We start from the raw sequence: 20761 nt of genomic DNA, 5'->3' as shown, positions 1-20761 counted from the left end.
ATGCCTGAGCCATACCGCCGCCTCCCAGGAACTGAGCCCGGGTGCTCCAGCACGGACACGGCGTCTGACCTGCGATCGCAACTGCCAGGCAAGTTCCTGCACCTCGCCAGCACGCTCTTGATGACTGAGTGAGTCCTCGCCACGAGAGTCCCAGAGAACACACACACCCACACACACACCCATCCACACACATACACACACACACACCACACACACACACACCACACACACACCCATACACACCCACACATACACACACACACATCCATACACACACACACCCACACACCCATCCACACACCACGCACACACCCACCCCCCCACACACACCCACACATACCCACACCCACACATACCCACATACCCATCCACACACCCATACACCCATACACACACCCATCCACACACACACCCATCCACACACATACACACACCCATACACACACATACACACACCCATACACACATACCCACACACCCATCCACACATACCCACACACACATACCCACACACCCATCCACACACATCCACACACCCATACACACACACACCCCCCCACACACATCCACACATACCCACACACCCATCCACACACACCCACACACCCATCCACACACCCCCCCCACACACACACACTTGCTAGTGCCACCAACTCTCATTGGCCTGCTCCACTCCTCCTGCACTGCCTGCCGGGAGGGGGCCAGCTTCTCGGCAGCACCAAGAGGCGCCTTCGTGTCACCCTCAGGTGACGCATCCACCCCTGGAGGACAAAAGCCCTGTCATGGTGGCTGTGACTCATCCCACCGCTGGGCCAGACTGTTCGTCAAGGAGAGGCCGGCCAGGATGAGTGTCTGCCGAACACCCAGAGAACCTTCTAGAAGAAGGCAGGCCAAGGCGGCCCCTAGCTCTGCCACCCCAGTGTGCAGCATGGTGCCTGTGCTCCAGGACGGGTGGCCCCGGGGCCAGTGGCGCTTGCTACACTCCAAGCGGCAGCACAAGGTAGAGACAGAGACGCGGCTAAGGTGGCGACGCCCTGTCCCGTAGGGACACTTCCAGCTTCCAGGGAGTGTGGGAACAGGCTGTGTTCCGGGTGACTCAGCGGAACCCCTGGCCTGTGTCTCCGAGGAAGCGGGGGAAGGGATACGGGTGAGTTGTCCGCAGCCTTGGCCGCAGGCCCTCGTGGCGTCATCCCGTTTCGCGTCCCCTGCGCGCCTGTGGAGACACGCGGCGCTTTCTCCCGTTGTACAGACGAGAGGCCTCAGCCTGGGTGTGCCGGAGCCCTCACCTCACCTTGGATTTGTCCCCAGAGACCCAAGGGCTGCCTTTTGAGGCTTCTTCCACTGGCTGGAGCGGGTGGGTATCTGCTTCTTCTTAGGCAGTGGTGATGGGTCTCGGGTGTGACCCAGCCCACCCCGCCTCCCCCTCCCCCTCCCCGGAACAGAACCCTGGGGTCTGCCCTGGAAACCCACGGTTCCCTGGGGAGGAGGACCAGGAGAATGAGGAGGTCCACCGGGGTGGAGGAGCTGCCGCAGGAGCCACGAAACCCTTCTCCAACACTAACAGTGGATTGCACACAGCAACCGGCTACCTGCTAGCTGCGTGGTGGTCAGCACCTCCCACCGCCGGAGCTCATCCGGTGCGCCGGGTGTGGAGAGACATCAGCGGCTGATGCTCGCACTGGGATGTTTTCTTTCCTCATCGACAGGGGGCAAGATCCTGCAAACCGGAAACTTCGTGACCCTCATGCTGGGTTGTCCACACACACAGAAGTCCAGAAGGCCACGTGGGCGCCAGGCACCTGTTCTGGATAGATGCGTAGGCTTTTTTTTTTTTTTTCGCCTTGAGCCCTAAAAACAAAGCTTTCAAATCCCATGTTTGTTGGCACATGCCATGTCCCTTTGGTTGGAAAACAGGGTTTTTGTTTTGTTTTGCTCTGTTTTAAAATCAGATTTCCCTGGAAAGAACAATGGCAAAACCAAAGGCGAACACGTCATCTGGGGTGGGGGCAGAAGGAACAAAACCTTCTGCTCGAAAGTTCTGGTGGTTTGGTGAGTGCCACGCCACTCGCGGCACCTGCCCCCCTGGCTTGTGCCAAAGGACGGGGCTCTCGGTTTCTCGGGAGCAAGGGTATTGTCCCCGGGGTCCCACCCTGGGTCTTGGTGTGAAGTGTTAGGGAAACAGCGTTTGAGACGGCATTGCACAGTTCTCAGCCCTGCGGCTGACCATGGCCCCGGCTGAGGCTGCCCTGAGGGACTGGGCCAGCCGAGGTGCTGCAGGACCGGCTGGGGTGAGGGTTCTGAGCCTGTCCGCCCGCCCCCGTCCCGCCCCCACCCCCCCCACACACAGCCAAGGCTCTCACTGTCCCTCTGCTGCTCAGCTGAGGGCCGCCACCTCCCTCCATCCCGGATGCTCTGGCCACAGCTGGTGGGACCAGCCGTGGGGCCTTGACCCAGGGCAGCTGTCACTAGCCAGAGTCCAGCCAAACAGATGCTGTCTCTTGGGGCTTTGGGGAAGCAAAACACACAAAGTTGTATCCAGAGAGCAGAGAGAGAGAGAGAGAGAGAGAGAGAGAGAGGAGGTGAGAGCCGCAGTGAGCAGCAGCCCTAGAGCGGCCGGAGGCACAGAGTGCAGCAGCGGGGGGTGGGGGGGTGGGCACCCACCCTTCCTGCAGCGTGAGCAGAGCGTGCATGGCATGGAGGGTGGGGGGCAGGAGCCACAAGGCACTGAGACACAGCGGCCGAGGCCAGGGCCTGGGGACGTGCAGAAATGTGGCCAGAGATACCGTCCAGGAGAGCAGCTCCTGCAGCCGCTTCTGTGCACAGACAGAGCCCCGCCCCTGAGCTACCTGCCCCCATGTGTGTGCTGCAGGGGACCTTACTAGGACCTGGCCCTGAGGGAGGGCAGACGCAAGAGCAGCTGCAAAGTATGCAGACAGCTCCTTCCTTCCAGAGTTGTAGTCCCTTCCCCACCTCTTCTAGGACGCCCTCCCTGACTGCTGCTCCCCCCAGCCTCCAGCCCTCTCCTTCCTTTGAGTGTCTGCCAGACTCATCCCCAGAGACCTCCCTCTCCCTCTGGTTGTGGCCCAACTCTTCAGCCCTTTGCTTCATCTCCGACCTCAGCTGCAAGCTCCCCAAAGGCGGGGACTGCCTCCAGCGGGTGCTATAGGGACTTAGTGCTATAGGAACTGGGGGGGGGGGCTGGTCCCTATAGCACTAAGCATGAAGCCTGGAGCGTGGCTGGGGCCCAGTATGCACTAACAGGAGGGCTGGAGGGTTCACCTGCATGGGGTCCTACCCATAGACAATTGCCACCTGGACCCACCGACAGCAAACACCAGCGCGAATGGCCTCTGTGGACAGATGAGGCTCTCTGGGGCCTTTGCTCTGGGCTGAGCCGAGGGAGACTTTCAGACATGGCGCTGGGGAGGAGGCAGGTGGCAGAGCCCAGCTGGTGAGAGAGGCAGGTGCACAGGCCAGGGCGCAGGGCTGGGTGAACTTGGAGAGCGAGGGGGCGGTGGGAGCTTTTTTGACCCCAGAGCTCAGTCTGTGCCTGCTGCACTGTTTGCGCCCTGGCCATCAGCCAGGACCCCCTGGGAGAAGAACAGGCTCTTGGGTTCAGCTTCCGCAGGGAGGAGGGGCTGTGGAGATCCCCACCCTCAGCCCAGGCCTGGCCCCTCCCCTTCACAAGTGGCCTTGTGCCGCCTTCTGGCTCAGCTGACCCTGTCCTTTGAGCCTGGGAGCCCTCTGAAGGCAGGCAGGTGTGAGGTGTGGATCTCAGCGTCCCCAGCCCCCAAACCCAGGCCAGCAGGGAGTCGATGAGCTCCATGGTGTGAGATATGTGGAGGCGAGGCACAGAGGAGAGGAGTGATTTTCCAAGAGCGGGTGGGGACAGGAAGGCAGTGATGTAGGCAGGGAGGCAGCGAGAGGAAGAGGAACTGAAGTTTGATAGCACTGCTCTCTGCAGCCCTGCATGGCCCATGGCGGGACAACCCCTGCCAAGCCACGTGACTGCCCGCTCCAGCCCACATGGCGGCCAGCTCTGCACTGTCCACACTCCCTTTCTGTGCACTGCCAATGCTCCTGCCTGCTTGGTAGTGGAAAACTGCAACTTCCCGATGGTGCAACTTACAAACAGCACCAGCTAGAATGATCTGAAATGGATTGCAGGCTGCAGCCCTGCTATGGCCGTTAGGTCATCATAATAAAATTACCACGGATGACAGTTGCACTCCCATCATGCACCTGACGCCATGACACTTCCTAGATTAAAAAAAAAAAACAAAAACAAAAACCAACAACCATGGAAATCAGCAATATTGAGGCTCCTGGCTTCAGCTTGACCCACCCCCAGCTATTGCTGGTTTGCTCTCCAAACGCCACAACAGCTGGCAGTGGGTCAAGTTGGAGCCCGGAGCCCACAGCTCCATCCAGGTCTCCCATGTGGTGGCAGGGACCCAAGTACCTGATCCAACATCTGCTGCCTTCCAGGGTGTGCTGTGGCAGGAAGCTGGATGGGAAAAGCAGCCGTGGCTTGGACCAGGCACAGCAGAGGAGATGCCAGCACCCCCAGGTGGCGGCTTGAGCCATTGCACCAAATTCCCACCCTCTTGGCTGAGTCTACTCCATGCAGTTCCTCAGGGGTCCAAACTGACCGCAGTACGGTGATCTGTAATTAGGGCCTTCAAATTCTGCCCTGGCTGTGGACAGACTGGTCGGTGGCGGGGTGGGGTGGGGGTTGGGTGGAGAGAAATAGCCTGGAATGCAGTCCAGGGGAGGATTTAGGGGCTGGGCTGGCAGGGAGCCCATCGCTGCAACCCATCACGGCCACATCCACTTGTGGCCACAGAGCGGAGGGCGACAGTAGCTCCAGTCCAAGGGCTGAAGGGGGGGCGGGTGCTTAGGGGAGAATGGAAAGGAAGCCTCCAGCTCTGTCCTTGCCCTGGGAGCCAGGGATGAGCGTAGAGCAAATCCAGCCTCCAGGTGAGCTGTGGGAAGTCCCAAGTGACCAGAAAGTACCCCTGCTGTGCAGAGAACATGGCAGGCTGCAGCCTCCCAGCGCCTGGCTATGCAGTCCTGGCCAGCCCCCAGCCTACTCCCCAGCAGCCGCGTTGGGGTCCTTAGGCTGCCCCACACCCCCAGGGAGCACACACAGCTCATAGTTACATGCAGCTCAACGTGCCAGTCCAGGTGAGCACCTGCTCTGCTCCGAGGCCTGAGCCAGCCCCGTGCCGGTGGGTCTGGGGGTCCCTGCATGCGACAGAGTGAAAGGAGACAGCCAACAAGCGTCCACTGCACCTGCCTCCAGCACTGGGCTGGCTCTGGGAGTCAGGTGCAGGGAGAAGGTGTGAGAGATACGAGCGTAGCTGACAGGACTGCGTGGGGATGTGATCCACAGCAGAGGCCCAGGGACCCGGCAGGCAAATGGGCACCTGAGTCAGGAGGCCAGGTGAGGGCTCACCTGGAGGGGTGGCCGGGGACTGCAGAGGGGCAGGGAGGCTGTGCACCTGGCAGGAGGAAGCACTGCTGGTTGGCAACCACTGTCTGACACCTGGCAGGGTTGCCAGGTCTTCTGATAGGCTTAGACAAGAAACTGGAAGTGCAGGGTGGGGAGGGGGCAGAGAGAGAGAGGCAGAAAGAGACACACACACAGAGAAAGGGGGTCTTCTAGAGGCTTTGTTTTTAAGATTTTATTTATTTATTTGAACAACAGAGTTACACAGAGAGAAAGGCCTTCCATCCGCTGGTTTACTCCCCAGTTGACCACAACGGCCAGAGCTAAGTCAATCCAAAGCCAGGAGCCAGGATCTTCTTCCAGGCCTCCCATGTGGGTGCAGGGGCCCAAGGACCTGGGCCATCCTCCAATGCTTTCCCAGGTGCATTAGCAGGGAGCTGGATCAGAAGTGGAGCAGCTGGGACATGAACCAGTGCCCATATGAGATGCTGGTGCCGCAGGAGGTGGCTCTACCCATTATGCCACAATGCCTGCCCCGAGAATTTGCTCTTGCTTTCATTCTCTAGAGCTGAGACTTTGTCCTTGCTGTCACTAATAGGATATCTGATTGGCAGGACCCAGGTAGGAGATGCCTATATGAGAGGTCTTCAAAAAGTTTAAGGAAAATGTGTTAGGGGAAAACTATGCACAGGTTCCAGATTTTTTTTACACTGCGGTAAGCTTAACTTTCTTTTTTTAATTAAAAAAAAATTTTTTTTTAGACAGGCAGAGTGGACAGTGAGAGAGAGAGACAGAGAGAAAGGTCTTCCTTTGCCGTTGGTTCACCCTCCAATGGCCACCGCAGCTGGCGCGCTGCGGCCGGCGCACCACGCTGATCTGATGGCAGGAGCCAGGGACTTATCCTGGTCTCCTGTGGGGTGCAGGGCCCAAGCACTTGGGCCATCCTCCACTGCACTCCCTGGCCACAGCAGAGAGCTGGCCTGGAAGAAGGGCAACCGGGACAGAATCCGGCACCCCGACCAAGACTAGAACCCATTGGGCCGGCGCCGCAAGGCAGAGGATTAGCCTAGTGAGCCGCGGCGCCGGCAAGCTTAACTTTCTTAAAAAAATATTATTTATTGGGACTGGTATTACGGCGAAGTGGGTTAAGTCACTGCCTGAAACAATGGCGCCCCACACTGGAGCACTGGTTCGAGTCCTGGCTGCTCCACTTCCCATCCAGATCCCTGCTAATACATCTGGGAAAGCAGAAGAAGATGGTCCAAGTGCTTGGGCCCCTGCACCCATGTGGGAGACGCGGATAGAGGCTCCTGGCTTTGGCCTGGCCCAGCCCTGGATGTTGCATCCGTTGAGGGAGTGAACCAGCAGATGAAAGCTCTCTCTCTCTCTCTCTCTCTCTGTCTTTCAAATAAATAAAAATCTTTTAAAATTTGTATATTTGAGAGGCAGCAAGAGCGAGAGCGAGTGAGCGAGCGAGCTCTCACCCCCTAGTTCACCCTTATCTGTCTGCAATGGCTAGAATTGGGGTGGGAGAGGCGAGGAGCTAGGAGCCAGATCATCAGTCCAGCTCCCCCTTATCGCCATTGTCTCCCAAGCGCTGGTAGGAAGCCAGAGGCAGAAGCAGAGCCGGGCGCTGGGAGGCGGACACCACGCCCTAAGCACTAGACTAAATGCCTGTCCCCGAAACTTGATCTGGTAATTCCATTTTTCCACGAAGGTTTTGAAGCCTCTGTCCTCAGTGAGGGGCAGGCCAGCTCTGGGAGGAGCCTCCTTGAGTGTGGCTGTGGCAAGGGCGGGACGATGGAGCCCTGGCTCTGTCTGGATGCAGGACGTGGACCAGATTCCAAGCAGATGATCATTCATTAGGACGCACGCCAGTCCGTCAAACCTCTTTGAATCCAAAGTGTACTTAAAGCTATAGACTGTGAGGTCTAGTTTTGCAGTGCTTGGCTCACTCACTCACGTAATCAAGAAATAGGTACTAAGCACCTACCCTTTCCTAATGTGGTTTGGGGCACAATTGCTGACATAGTGGGGTGGAGGAAGATTGGTGTCCCTGGGTACACAGGTGTCCCCTGGCCCCTTGGGAGTTTGACCCTAGTGAAGCAGCTCAGAGACTTCAACTTGCCATTTAGTCTATCACCCCATCCCTAAAGCACACAGTCACTGCACACTCTGAGGGACTGGCACTGTGGCACACAGGGTAAGCTGCCAGCCTCCTATGTCAGAGCACCGGTTTGAGTCCCGGCTGCTCCGCTTCCAATCCAGCTTCCTGCTAACGCGCCTGGGAAAGCAGCAGAAGTTGACCCAAGTGCATTGAGAGACCAGGATGGAGTTCCAGGCTTCTGGCTTCTGTCTGGCCCAGCCCTGGCTATTGCAGGCATTTGGGGAGTGAACCAGCAAATGGAAAAATCCCCCCACCCTGTGTGTGTGTGTGTGTGTATGTCTCCTGCCTCTGTCATTCTGCCTTTCATATAAATAAACAAATCTTTTAAAAAAAGAGCACATGATGAGCCAACCGCAGGATTTCAGGGGCTCAAACAAGACAGAGGCTTGGCTCTCTCCCGTCACTGTCATAGCTCGTGTGTCACCCCAGCCCCACCTTACTGCCCTGTCTGCCCTGTGTCCCACTGGCGGGAGGACAGGCACAGCTGGAAGTCCTACTCCACCGCCCAGAAGAACTGGCCACACGGCCACATCGAGAAGTCTTTATTGCGGGTCAGTTCCACGTCAGGGGCTCCAGCGCTCTGCGAGGAGAGAATCCATACTGGCAGGATGTAGGCTCCGGCAAAACTGGGGAATACAACAGCTGTGTACCTGCTCCGTGACCTGGATGGGGAGACCCCAAGAGTTAACGCCCCCTCTGTGATGACGGGGTGTGGGAAGGCACAGGTGCTCCGAGAGTGGCTGCTGAGGGTCAGGGACATCAGAGCAGAGACCCAAAGGGTGACAGGCTAGGAGGAAGCAGGGAGGAACCAGGGAGGCAGAGGGAACGATATGTGGCAGGGTCCTGTGGCAGGATCAGGGACATCGCTCAGGAGGACACAGAGGGGGTTGGTGAGGCTGGAGCCCAGCAGACAGAGAGCAGAGGTGGGGGGCATTGGAGCCCAGCAGACAGAGAGCAGAGGTGGGGGGCATTGGAGCGCTCCCCCTTGGAAGTCAGATGGCAGGGTGACACTGGCAGGGTGACACGGTTAGACCATCCCACACAGTGTGTCAAACAGAGGTACATGTGCTGGGAGCCTGGTCCCCCAGCATGGCGGTGGCAGAGGTGATGGAACCTGTGAGAGATGGGGTCTGGTGGGAGGTCCTGAGGCTGCTGGAGCCGGGGCCTCAGAAGCGGGGGGCGGGGGCTCCCAGCTGCTCTCCACTTCCTGTTTTCAAGGTGCGCTCTCTTCCATCCTCATACGCTCAGCCATGGCCATCGCCACGGAGTGACGCAGCCAAGGATCCCTTGCCAGGGCTAGCACTACGCCGTCCAGCTCCCAGCCTCCAGAACTGTGAGCTGAGTAGAACCTCTTTTCTTTACAAACAGCCTGCCCCAGGTATTTCATTATAGTCTTGAAAATCAACAAATACACACTATGCTGCCTGTTTTTTCTGCAAACGGCGACCCTTGGAGCTCAGGAAACGGGCACAGGGTGCAGCAGGGAGGTGGTCTCCCCGCACTGAGGGGTGGAGGGCCAAGGGTGACCGAGAGCTTTGCTGGCCCCGCTATGTGCTAGGCACCATGGGCCACATTGGCAACCACAGAATGTGGCTATGGAACCCAGCCCCCTCTGCGGTACTAATGAGGTGCAGGGGCTAGAGAGGTGAGGGCCCAGCTAAGCCACCTTGCAAGGTGCTGGCGGGGCCGGGACCAGAGCTGAGTTCCCAGGGGGGTGGCTGGGCTGGGTTCGCAGTATATCACTGATGTCACCTAGTCCCTGGGAGCTACCTGCCCGAAGCAGCTCCAGAAACAGAGAATTGCTAATTAATTCATAATTCCGGCTCTAAGCCTGAAAATCAAAGCACACGCTGAGCTGCTCCACTGCCTGACAGCTGGCCTGTCTGATCCTGGCTGTCTGCTCATAAATTGGTATTAGTGGCACCAAGAGCAGATTAGCACGGTGACCAGGCACCCACACAACTCAGTGGCACCAGCTGGGCTCACTGAAGCCGGCCGTCTCCTCCAGCTGCCAAGCCACCCAGGCACCCACAGTTCTCCAACCTTGGGTGCAGAGCAGTGAGTGGTCCTGGGCCCAGCAAGCGGTGGGTCCTCCCTCAGCCACCAAGTGATGCCACTGGTTCAGCATAAGAAAACGGAGCAAGGAAGCAGCAGGGTTCAGAAGACAACATCCCACATGCCAGTTGTTAGCGCAGGGGTTTGTTTGTTTGAAGATTTGAAAGTCAGAGTGACAGAGTTATCTTTGCACTGCTGGTTCACTCCCCAGATGGCTACCGCAGCCAGGGCTGAGCCAGGCGGAAGCCAGGAGCCAGGAGCTGCATTCAGGTCACCCATATGGGTGGCAGAGGCCCAAGCACTTGGGCCATCTTCTGCTGCTTTTCCCAGGCCAGTAGCAGGGAGCTGGATTGGCAGTGGAGCAGCTGGGACTCCAACCGGTGCCCGTATGGGATGCCGGCATCGCAGGCGGCAGCTGAACCCGCTACGCCACAAGGCTGGTCCCTACCACAGGGCTTGGGTCTCAGCCAGGCCCCTGGACATTCAGCACCTGAGCTGAAGCCCACATGGCAGAGCCGGAGAATTGAGCTGGGGGAGGAAAGAGCCAAGTCTAGGGCCACGCAGCCCAGGGCTATGGATGGGAATCCCTTCAGCCAATGGAACTCCACACCTGTCCCACCGCACTGCAGATGTCTCGCATGATCTCAGCTCGTCTGAGTCTGTCTTGTACATTTTGTTCAGCTGTCAACTCCGTTGCCTGAGCTCCTGCCTGCTGGGTGCTGGGTGCTGGGTGCTGTGCTAGGCACTGGGGTGCAGAAAGCAATCACTGTGGGGAGGACTGGCGCACGAGGGGAGGTATTGATGGAGGTTGGTACAAGGTACATTAGTGCACGGAGGAAGGGAGGGGCAGAAGCAGCATCTCCGAAGGCACGGGACACGGCCCGGGTTGTATTCCATAGGACTGGGAAGCACCACGGTGGCACTGGCATGAACAAGGCATTTCTCTCTCCTATAAAATTCCAGGGCCAGTGTGGGGGATGCCGACTGGCCAAGACCCCTGGGACTCACACACCTTCCATTCTGATATATACCTGGGCCTCATGGATCAAGAAGGTGACCAGAGCTCCCGGCATCACATGTGTATTGCGGGCAGCAGGATGGAAGACCCAAAAAGCAGTGGCCAAATGTATGTTCACAAAAACATTCGTAAACAGCATTCTGAATGAGGAGCTATGAAGGGTCTGAGATGTCACTTAATTGAAAGCTAATGAGGTAGCCTGCTAGTGGCAGACGATGTGAGAAGGAACCACGGGTCACAGCAGCAGCACGGGTACCAACACATGTGTCACCACATCAGCTCCTCTTGCTCCAAATCCCGCAGGGGCAATGTGCGGGGCTCCTCACAGGCGCTGTGTATGCGGCGAGTTGCATTACAAGAGGGAAGCTCTGAGCTTAGGGAACCCAAGTCCCCTCTGATAGGAAGCAAGCACATTTGCCCTCTGTTTCAGGGAGAGAACAATCTTCCAAGGCTGTTTGAAACCCATCATTGGACTCAGGAGATTTGCAGAAATGCAAGAGAAACTGCGTGAGAGACTGTCTCCCAAGCTGCGGCAGCTCTATGCCCAAGAGCCCCGAACTGCGGGTCCGTCAGCCGGAGAAGGGGTGTGCTGCCACAACCCACCGTGTTCATGCAATAGCGTTTCCAGTGCGTGCAAAGTGGTCTCTCCTTAGGGTCTGGAGTTGCATTTCTCTAATGAGGATGGTGCTGGCCATCTTTTCATAGGCTTGTCGGCCATTTGTGCATCTTTGTGAGGAGGAAGATGTACAAATCATTTGCTCGTTTCTAACACTGGGTTGCCTGCTGTTCACTAGAGGCTTTAACCCGGGGTAGGGACTTGGGTGGGTGACCTGGCGCGAGGAAGGTCCCTGTGAAGTTGCTGCAATGATCTGGAGTCATCACAAGGGAGCTTTGGAAATAGAAAGGAAGGGACCTGGGCGCTGTGGCGTAGCAAGTAAAGCCGCTGCCTGCAGTGCCGGCATCCCATATGGACGCCGGTTCGAGTCCCGGCTGCTCCTCTTCAATCTGGCTCTCTGCTATGGCCTGGGAAAGCAGTAGAAGATGGTCCAGGTCCTTGGGCCCCTGCACCCGCATAGGAGACCTGGAAGAAACTCCTGACTCTTGGCTTCTGATCGGTGCATCTCCGGCCAGTGCAGCCATCTGGGTAGTGAACCAGCAAATGGAAGACCCCTCTCTCTGCCTCTGCCTCTCTGTAACTCTGACTTTCAAGTAAACAAATAAAATTTAAAAAAAAAGAAAGAAAGAAAAGGAAGGAAGCGATGATGAGGGGGCAGTAAGGAGCTGGGGAGCACATGGTCGGATGGAGGAGAGGGAGGAGGAACTTCAGGGTTGTCCAGGAGCCTGACTGAGGCCAAGTTCATTGCCACGGAGAGGGCATCTTTGGGGGAAGTTTTGCAGACCCTTCCAGGCAACGCCTGCCCTCATAGACTCCTACAGGAGCAGTTCCACGGTGCCCTACATCTTCAGTTTCCCCAGGCTGCTGGGCAGTTTTGCTAAAATAGCGCGTCTGGTCACTTTGTCCCCGGGCTGCCACTCCTCAGCCATCTCCTCTGGGCACTCACCCGGCACCTCCTTCCACTTGGCCCCAGTGCACTGGGGCATCCCGGACTCTGTGCCTATCCGCACAGATTGACAACCTTCTGGAAGGTTCTCTGACCTCTGCACTGTGGCTCCCTGGACTTTGCCTGCTGCATGGATGTGGGGTCCACTTGGCTAGTGGGTGTAGATTGGGGTGGGTGTCCAGTTCACAGGACAGTTCCCACTCTGTGACCTGCCTCTGACCATAATTGATTAGCCTAGGGTGGGGACAGCTGAACCATGCTTAGCCATCTCGAAACCTTAATTCCTGGTGTATAGCCTGAGCTGGTGTCCCCAGGCCCCCAGCGTGCGGCCCTGGCCACTCTGCTATTTCCGCTCTGCAGAGGATCACCCTGTAGCATTTGGTGGAGTCCATAAGGATAAAGGGGATATCAGCTCCCCAGCTCCGCCCAGAGATGCAAATCACCTCCCTGGGAAAACCTGTTGGATCATGGGAAACTCACCCTAACTGTGGAAATCCCGGTGTTACAAGTGTGCGTATTGGACTGCGCTCCGTATCATTATGGACCATATCTTGCTGTCCCGCCCACTGCTCCCTTGCAAGCCTCTGGCAAGAAGGGGCTCTCTCTCTCTCTCTCTCTCGCGCGCGCGCGCTCTCGCTCTTTTTCTTTTTTGCTGAATTCTGTCACCTCCTGTCGACCTTTGCCCTTTGCCCTGCTCATATTCCCTGGAGCTTCTCTCTCTTTCTCTCCAGATCTCCTGCTGGGAGAGTGCATGCACGCAGTAGGTCCTCAAGAGGGAGCAAAGCTGCAAGCACAGCTAAACTAACAGATTTTTGCCTACTTTGACTCACACACGTGAGGGTCAAGTGCTTGGTCAGGGCTGCTCCCAGGGACCTGTGAGAACGTCCTGACCTCTCTGCCTCAGTTTCTTCAGCTGTAAAATGGGCATAATCCCTCCTGCTGGTTAGTGTGGTCTTGAGGCTGACCTGCAGAAACGGATTAACACGCGGGCTGAGTTCGGGCCCTCAGTCAAGGCTCAATAGCGTGATTACGGGCCCAGAGAGGGCAGCGCGTGGCCTGAGCCTGCACAGCCCCCAGGCGCCAGGGCAGCAGGAGACCCCAGGCCTCGGCGGGGCGGCTTTGTGCGGTCGCCCGATTTCCATTTTTCCAGATAAACACGCGGCAGGGCGCGGACGGCTCGCAGGGGGCCCGCCCTTGAGCTGATTTAGCCCTGCTTTGCATACTCATTGATCTAAATGCCACCCGATCCGGGAACAATTAGGAGGCCCTCGGACTGCCGCAGCCGACGTGCGGAGGGAGGAGCGCCCGCGGGGCTGTTGGCGGCCGAGCGGCGGGCAACCCCTCGGGGCCGCGTGCACCCCACCTGCCCGGGGCTCCACGCGGGCCTTTGTGCTGGCTCGGGCTCCTCCCCTGCAGCCCAAGAGCCGGCCCCCGCCTTCTCTCCCCAGGCCCTGCGGAGGGCAGGCCGGGCCTTGCGGCTGCTTCCCTAACAGCCCCTTCCAGGTGCTTCGCTGTGCGGGTCCTCACTTTTCACACGAGGGTGACCAGCTCCGGGCCGGCCGAGCAGGTGGCGTCTCACCTCCTACCGAGCGCTTCGCCCGCGCTGCGGCGGAGGGAGGGGGATCGCCCCACTTCGTGGCTGCACCACGCCTGCCTCCAGACCTCTCCCTACCTTAACGGAGCCAGTACCTGAGGAGCCAGCGCCAGAGAAGGCCACCGCCCTGCGGCCCTGCGCCATCAGACTGTCCCCAGCCGGCTCCAAGGAAGCGGCTGCCCCAGAGCTGTCCCTTCCAACACACACCTGACAACCTGACATCCGGCGACCTGCCTGTAGGTGCAGGCTCCCAACTCTCCCCACGGCCACGGGTGGGTGCTACAGGCAGCCCACGGGAAGTCCCCCAGGACAACTTGATCTGCACCCCCACCCCCACCCCTTCCAGGCCTTTCCTTTCTTTGCACTCAGAAATTCACTTGCTTTCCACCACCCTGAAGGGAGAACTCCGCGGCCTTCTGCCATCCCTTGGCCTCTACTAGCACGTTCCAAATCTCTTTCAGGACAGCTTCTTTAAGAGGACGCCTGAAAGATGAGCTACAGAATCAGGGGCAGGGGAAAGGTCTCAGGCAGAGGGAACCGGGAGTGCAAAGGTCCTGAGGCAGAAAAGTGTTTGGCGGGTTCCAGGATGGCCCAGGGCCTCTGTGGCTTGGTGAGGAAGGAGGAGGAGTTCAAAGGCTCAGGGGGATGGGCAGTGGCCCCGTGGCCCAGGTGAGGCGGTGGGTTGGCAGTAGGCATGCGGCCAGATCTGGTTTTCGTTTCCCTGAGCATTTATCCACCTGTGCGAGCATCTGGGGGTGCTTTCTGAGCTCCTGCTCCCCTCTCTCTACACACACACCCACATACGCGCGCACGCGGTCTCTGTGCCCAAGTCCTCTGGATTCAAGTCCCCAGTTCCCTTTGGCCAGTCCTCTCCCTGTGCCATCACTTCTTAACCTGGGTGACCACACAGCCTGGGGACCACCCCCACACAGCTGCAGCCTCAGCCCTCATGGCTACCCCAGGGCTCTGGGCTGGGGGGGGGGGCCACCATGCCCCTTCAGCGGGCTGTGCACTGGTCCTGTCAGCTCCCGCGAGAGCCTGGAGCCCGGCCGCCTCGCTCCCAGGACCAACTTCAGTGGCTCCAGGAAGGAAGTAGAGCCCTGTGCTGCCAGATTTTTAGACATCTCAGGGACGCCTGAAATCCAGATTTTTCTATGTGAGATCTCCCAGTTTAAAAATATTGGATGGAGACCCAAAAATGTCTTCACACTGGTAGAACCCAATGGCATACAGCAAGCCCAAGGCCACTGATTGGCAGCCACTGCTCCTACCGGACCTGACCAGGAATCCATCGGTTATTCAGTCAACAAGCCACCAGCAGGGGGCCTCGAGCTGGAGCAGAGGCCGGAGAGAGAAGCTTGTTCTCGTGTCCCCTGCTTCCTGCTGGTGCTTTAAGGATTTCACAATTCTCTCTAAACCTTTGATTCATGTAGAATTTATTTTGGTATAACATGTGAAGTGAGGATCTAAATTAATTTCTTTTACAGATGGGTGGCCAATTGTCCCAATACTAAATATGGATAAATCCTGGCTCCAATGCCAACTTGATCATATGGTAACTTCCTATACATGTTGGATGACTTCCAAGAACTTCTAAATTATATGGCTATTCATATACTTGAACCACAGCTTCAATTATTGTAGCTTTATAATATATAAAATGCATGTCCAGAGCTGATAGGGTTACCTCTGCTCGCTCTCTCTCTGCTTTCCAACTTTTCCTGGGTGTTTGTACATGTATGTTTCCCATATCCCTGTTAGAACCACGTTGTCCAGTTCCCCATGAAAACCTCTTGATATTTTTCATTATGATCGTGTTGATATGGAGCTTAATTTAGGGAGAATTGGCATCCTCCTAATGTTGAGGCTTCCTACCCGAGAACGTGGTAAAAAGTTTGCATTTGTCTCCTTCAGTAACATTTAAAAGGTTTTCTTCACAGAGATTGTGCCTGTTTTTAAAGAAGTTTATTTCTAGTTGCTTTTACAAATGGAGTCTTTTATCCATCAGATTTTGGTTCAGATTGTCGTCTGTGTGTTTGAGGGCTATGGGTAATAGATTACTCATTTTGGATCTGGTTACCTTACTCAATTACTTCGTCGTTTTCAATCATTTTTCCATCGGTTCTTGGGAGTTTTCTGGGAGAAAAGTCAAATAATCTTCAAATAGCGATGCGTCACCTCCTCCTTTCCAGTCTGATCCCTCTTCCCAGTAGCACTAGCTGGGCAAGGGGTGGTGGGGACCATGCTTCCGGGTACCTACCCCCTGGTTTGGGGTAAAACATGTAAATGTCAACTTGCGGAGTTATCTTGTAGCCTAACTTCTGCAAAGCTTTTCTTTCTGATTGGATAGTGAATTTTATTAAATACTTTTCTAGCGTATCAGAGATAAAGAGATGATTCTAGAAGCTTTGGAGACTGAAAAGTCACACAATAGGATCAGAATGGCTTTGGATCACTTACCATCAACTCATCACACCACATGCCAGTAGAGAACTGCCTTCAGAATTCTGAGGGGAGATGATTTCCAAATGAGATTTGCACATCCAGCCAAACTGTCAATCAATTATCCCAAAACTGAACTCCCATATGCAGTCTCCAAGGAAGCTACTGGCATATATGTTACAACAAAATGAAGGGAGCAAACCAAGAAAGAAGAGGACTTTGGATCTGAGAAACAAGAAACTGACACAGGAGAGAGGTGAAGGGAATTCCCAGGATAATGGCAGAGAAATTTGAGAACTTTTACGGTCTAGGCAGCCAGGAGAGTGGCTAGTCCTGGTAGGAGCAGGCAGACAGAGTGCTCCAGGTAAAACAGAACTGGGAGGTTACCAGACATGTTTCATGATATGACTAGAAATTTTAGTGCTCTGTGGACATGTTTGTGGGAAGAATTAGTAATGCCACATCAAAAACCAATGAAACAAAAAACTGAGGTAATCACCAACTCCCGGGAAAACAAAAGGCTGCACAACACAACAACTATAAGCATATAACCTAGTGTCTTGTTGTTATCTGTGAATAACATATATAAGGGGAATCCATACCTATGAGGGGTCTTCAAAACACTGAAAATGCAGATTGTGAAAAAAACTATGTTTATTTAAAGAAAAAGCTTCTGCACCAATATCCTTCAATTCCATTCTCCATGTATTTTCAGACATGCCCTTGTATGTAGATACAACAGCATAAAAACTGAATATCGATTTAGCAACTTTTAAAGGACTCTATTGGAAGGAAAAAAAGTGTGTTTGTGTTTGGTGGCTGGTGGAGAACCGGTTAGCAGTCTTTCAGAGGATGAAGCCAATAAGTAATACCCGCCCCCCAAAATCAGTAAAGAATGATATTTAGAAATCTGAAAGTAAATGTCAGAGGGAACAGCAAAAGGACTTGAAGTTGTTCTTCTGAGAAGAGATGCCGCTGCTGCTTTTCCTGATGAGTTTCACAGTATTGTTGGACTTTTAACATTTTAGAAAGTTTTTGCTAAAAATATACATTTCATTTCAAAAAGTCCTTGCGTCTGTCACTCAAAGTCACCTCTGCACCACTCCTGCTTCCTTACTCCTGCTTTCTTGGATGGACCAAACTCTGTGAACGCCCTGCTGTGTGCCCCTAGACCAAGCGCTCAGATTCTCTGAGCCTGCATTGGCTTTCCACCTAGAAAGCAGGTGGCACTAGTGACATGGCACAGAGTTACGCAGAGGATTGATTGACATTGTGCCTCGGCCTCACACCCAGAAGCAGACTACTGGGGATGCCTGCTGTCGTGTGAGGGTCATTTAATTCCTTAAATGATTAACTGTGGACAAGTCCACTGTACCTCCCCCTTTAGGCTTATATTAAACGAGAGGAGGAGACATGGGAGATACTGACACAGAACACCTGGCACCTGCTCGCTCTGAAACTCCAATTTTCATTTGCAAAATGAGAAAAGCCCTTTAGGATTCTGTGAGCCTCCCATGAGATGACGCAGTGGAAGCACATATCAAGGACACGTGTATTTACTCAGAAAAAGCCAGCCCTGCTCAAAGCTTTGTGAAATCTCAACCCGGCACCTGCTGACTACGGAAATTCGGGAACTCTATAGAAGTCTAAAGCAGACATGGCCGAGCTCCCATCTATCACACATAATTAGGCTCTCAGTTGGGACAGGGTTTATTTCTGCTCCCCCACTGGGTGTCCCCCGCTCAGTGACGCAGACTCCTGGGAGCTTCCTTGGTGTCAATGCATCCTGCCACGGCTGCCGTGGTTGGCAAGAGTGGGCTGCCATTCCGCCCCGCCACCGGCAAGTGAAACAGGCCACGTCCCTTCCGTTTCATCGGCTACAGCCAGTCATGTGCCGGCTCTGAGCTGAAGTGGTGAGGAAGCGAAACCCCGCAGGGACCCAAGTACGGAGGGGAGCAGGGCACGGGCGAGAGTGGCGGCGCTGCCCACGCATGCGCAGGACTGGAGTCCACGGCTCTGCAGCTTTGCCCGCTGCCTTTGCCTCTTGCCACTGCACCACGACAGATTCTTTGACAACACGTGGTGTGCGTTAAACTGCAGCTTTAGGAAGAGATTGCCAGCACCATGGCGACACTGCTTCCCTCTTCCTTGCTGTGTCCTTTTTACTGAATTTTCGCAGAGCTGTGCATAGGTGGCGGAGACCCAGGTCCCGGCCTCTGTGTGTCATTGCCCAGAGACGCCGCCCCGGCCCAGGCAGGACAGGCAGGTGCCGCCGCCTCTTCCTGGGAGCGCCTGTGTGCTTCCGTGGTGTTGCTCCCTCCAGAAGTAACACGTTTGGAGGCGAGGCCGAGAGAACCTGCTGAACAACTGCCGGATTCACAACTCCGCATGTGGGGTGCGGGGGCCTCCTTGCACCCCCAGCCAGCCGCTGGTGTTAACGCGCGGTGTTAAAAGTGACACTCGAGTGGTGCAGGCGCCACTGTCAGCTGCTGCAGTGACACCCGGGTCTGCAGGCTTGGGTGAGAGCTCGGGAGCTGCAGCCCCTCCTTGCCTGGGTCCCAGGATCCGGGGCACCGATGGCCTGGGGTCTAGGAAGTAAGGGTCCACCTAGGAGAGTGCTTTCTCCCAGGCCTGCAGAGTACAGGGAAGTGGAACTGTGGGGACTGCAAGGAGCATGAGGCGGCCTCGAGACCAAGGGCAGGAAGGGAAGGGGCCAGGCCAGCAGGGATCACTGCTGGGTGCTCAGTCCCCTACCAAATGATTTCGCTGGGTGCCTGCTCTGGTCATGCAGAGAGAGCAAGCAACCGGGATTTTCGCAATGGAGGTTTATCTGTGACCTGAGGTTTGCAGTCCAGTTGTGACGCGTTACAGATGCACTTGGGACTGTTCTAGAGAAAGGCAGGCGTGCTTGTCTGGGTATTGGGCTGCTGCGGGTAGCTGGCCAGGGTTTCCCCAGAACTTTGGGGGGGGGGGCGCAAGTGCCCTCTGCAGGGCTCCTCCCTTCCCAGCTGCTACCAGCCATGGGAACCCCAGGGAGGAAGGCAGGGAAGAGGAGAAGCAAAGAAGGCCAGGGGGTGACTGAATCCCCCAGCAGTGTGTGCACTAGGGGAGCCTCTCATCTGCCAACCCATTTTGCAGATGGAGGAAATGAGACCTGGAAGGCTGAACAACTTTGTAAGGGAGCCAGAGCTGTGCCTGAAGCCAAGACCTGCCAGCCCCATGTGTGTGTGTGTGTGTGTGTGTGTGTGTGTTCTGCATGCAAACTCCTGTGCATTCCCCGCCCTCCCCTTCCCATCCCCCCCCCCCCCCCAGACTGTGGAGAAAAGTGCAGGATGTGACCCATGCCAGGGATCAGCCGGGGGCTGGACCAAGGTGCACTGTTAAGCAGAACTCAGGGCTGGCGCCGGCGGCTCACTAGGCTAATCCTCCGCCTTGCGGCACCGGCACACCGGGTTCTAGTCCCGGTTGGGGCGCCGGATCCTGTCCCGGTTGCCCCTCTTCCAGGCCAGCTCTCTGCTGTGGCCAGGGAGTGCAGTGGAGGATGGCCCAAGAACTTGGGCCCTGCACCCCATGGGAGACCAGGAGAAGCACCTGGCTCCTGCCACCGGTTCAGCGCGGTGTGCTGGCCGCAGCGCGCCGGCCGCGGCGGCCATTGGAGGGTGAACCAACGGCAAAGGAAGAACTTTCTCTCTGTCTCTCTCTCTCACTGTCCACTCTGCCTGTCAAAAAAAAAAAAAAAAAAAAAAAAAAAAAAAGCAGAACTCAGAACGTTCACTTGGCTGCGTGTACACTAAAGCAACTCGCTGCTAGCTTTACGGTTTAAGGAACACCCTCCCGTTTAGGATCTCATTTTCTCCTCGCAGCAACCTGTGACAAACACCTTATTTCCATTTTGCAATTCAGGAAACTGAGGCCGGGAGATGGAACGCACTGCATCCACACAGCCAGAGGTCAGAGGGTCCAGGTCAGAGCGGGTCCAGGTCGGCGTCCATCACGCAGTCTCCCAATGATGTCAGCTCGCAGGCGAGCTCAGCCCCATTTGCTCCTAGAAAGCGACCTCCACTGCACCAGCCCCCGCCGAACCGGAAGTGGATGCAGAGGGCGCCACCCATTGGCTGGCCGGCTGCCATTCAGAGACATCAGCTTCTTATGGCCAGAGTCTGTCCAGGGAGTAGGGCAGCGAGGCCCGGGGCGTGAGAGCGCAGGGCCGGGAAGGCCACAGGGACCTGTTTCTGGGCCCTCCAGGCTGCCCTGGTTTCTTCCTCACCCCCACGGCTCACGACGCCCCTCTTGGAGGTCCTGGAATCTGCGCGCTCTGGAGTTCTAGTAACCTTCCCTTTCCCCATGCAAGTTTCCCGCCCCGTGGAAGTCGGGTACCTGAAGGCAGCCAGGACTGCAGCCCGTTCAGCGAGGAATGCCTCCTGGATCACCCTTTTCCTGAGGGAGCTGGGTACCTACTGATTGCGCGTGC

General features: G+C 56.3%; 1 long non-coding RNA gene across 1 annotated transcript; it reads left to right on the top strand.

Annotated features, from left to right (window-relative positions):
- The first annotated feature begins 632 nt into the window (after positions 1 to 632).
- LOC149127475 (uncharacterized) lies at positions 633 to 2161 on the top strand. Its single transcript, XR_016231226.1, has 3 exons — positions 633 to 1147; positions 1250 to 1354; positions 1707 to 2161. It is a non-coding gene; the product is annotated as an uncharacterized LOC149127475 (long non-coding RNA).
- The last annotated feature ends 18600 nt before the right edge of the window (positions 2162 to 20761 follow it).

Source organism: Oryctolagus cuniculus, chromosome 3, assembly GCF_051225735.1.
Source record: "Oryctolagus cuniculus isolate XC-2025 breed Fujian yellow rabbit chromosome 3, ASM5122573v1, whole genome shotgun sequence".
Classification (NCBI taxonomy): domain Eukaryota; kingdom Metazoa; phylum Chordata; class Mammalia; order Lagomorpha; family Leporidae; genus Oryctolagus; species Oryctolagus cuniculus.
Note: the sequence above shows the minus strand (reverse complement) of the source record. Positions and strands in the feature narration are given on the sequence as shown.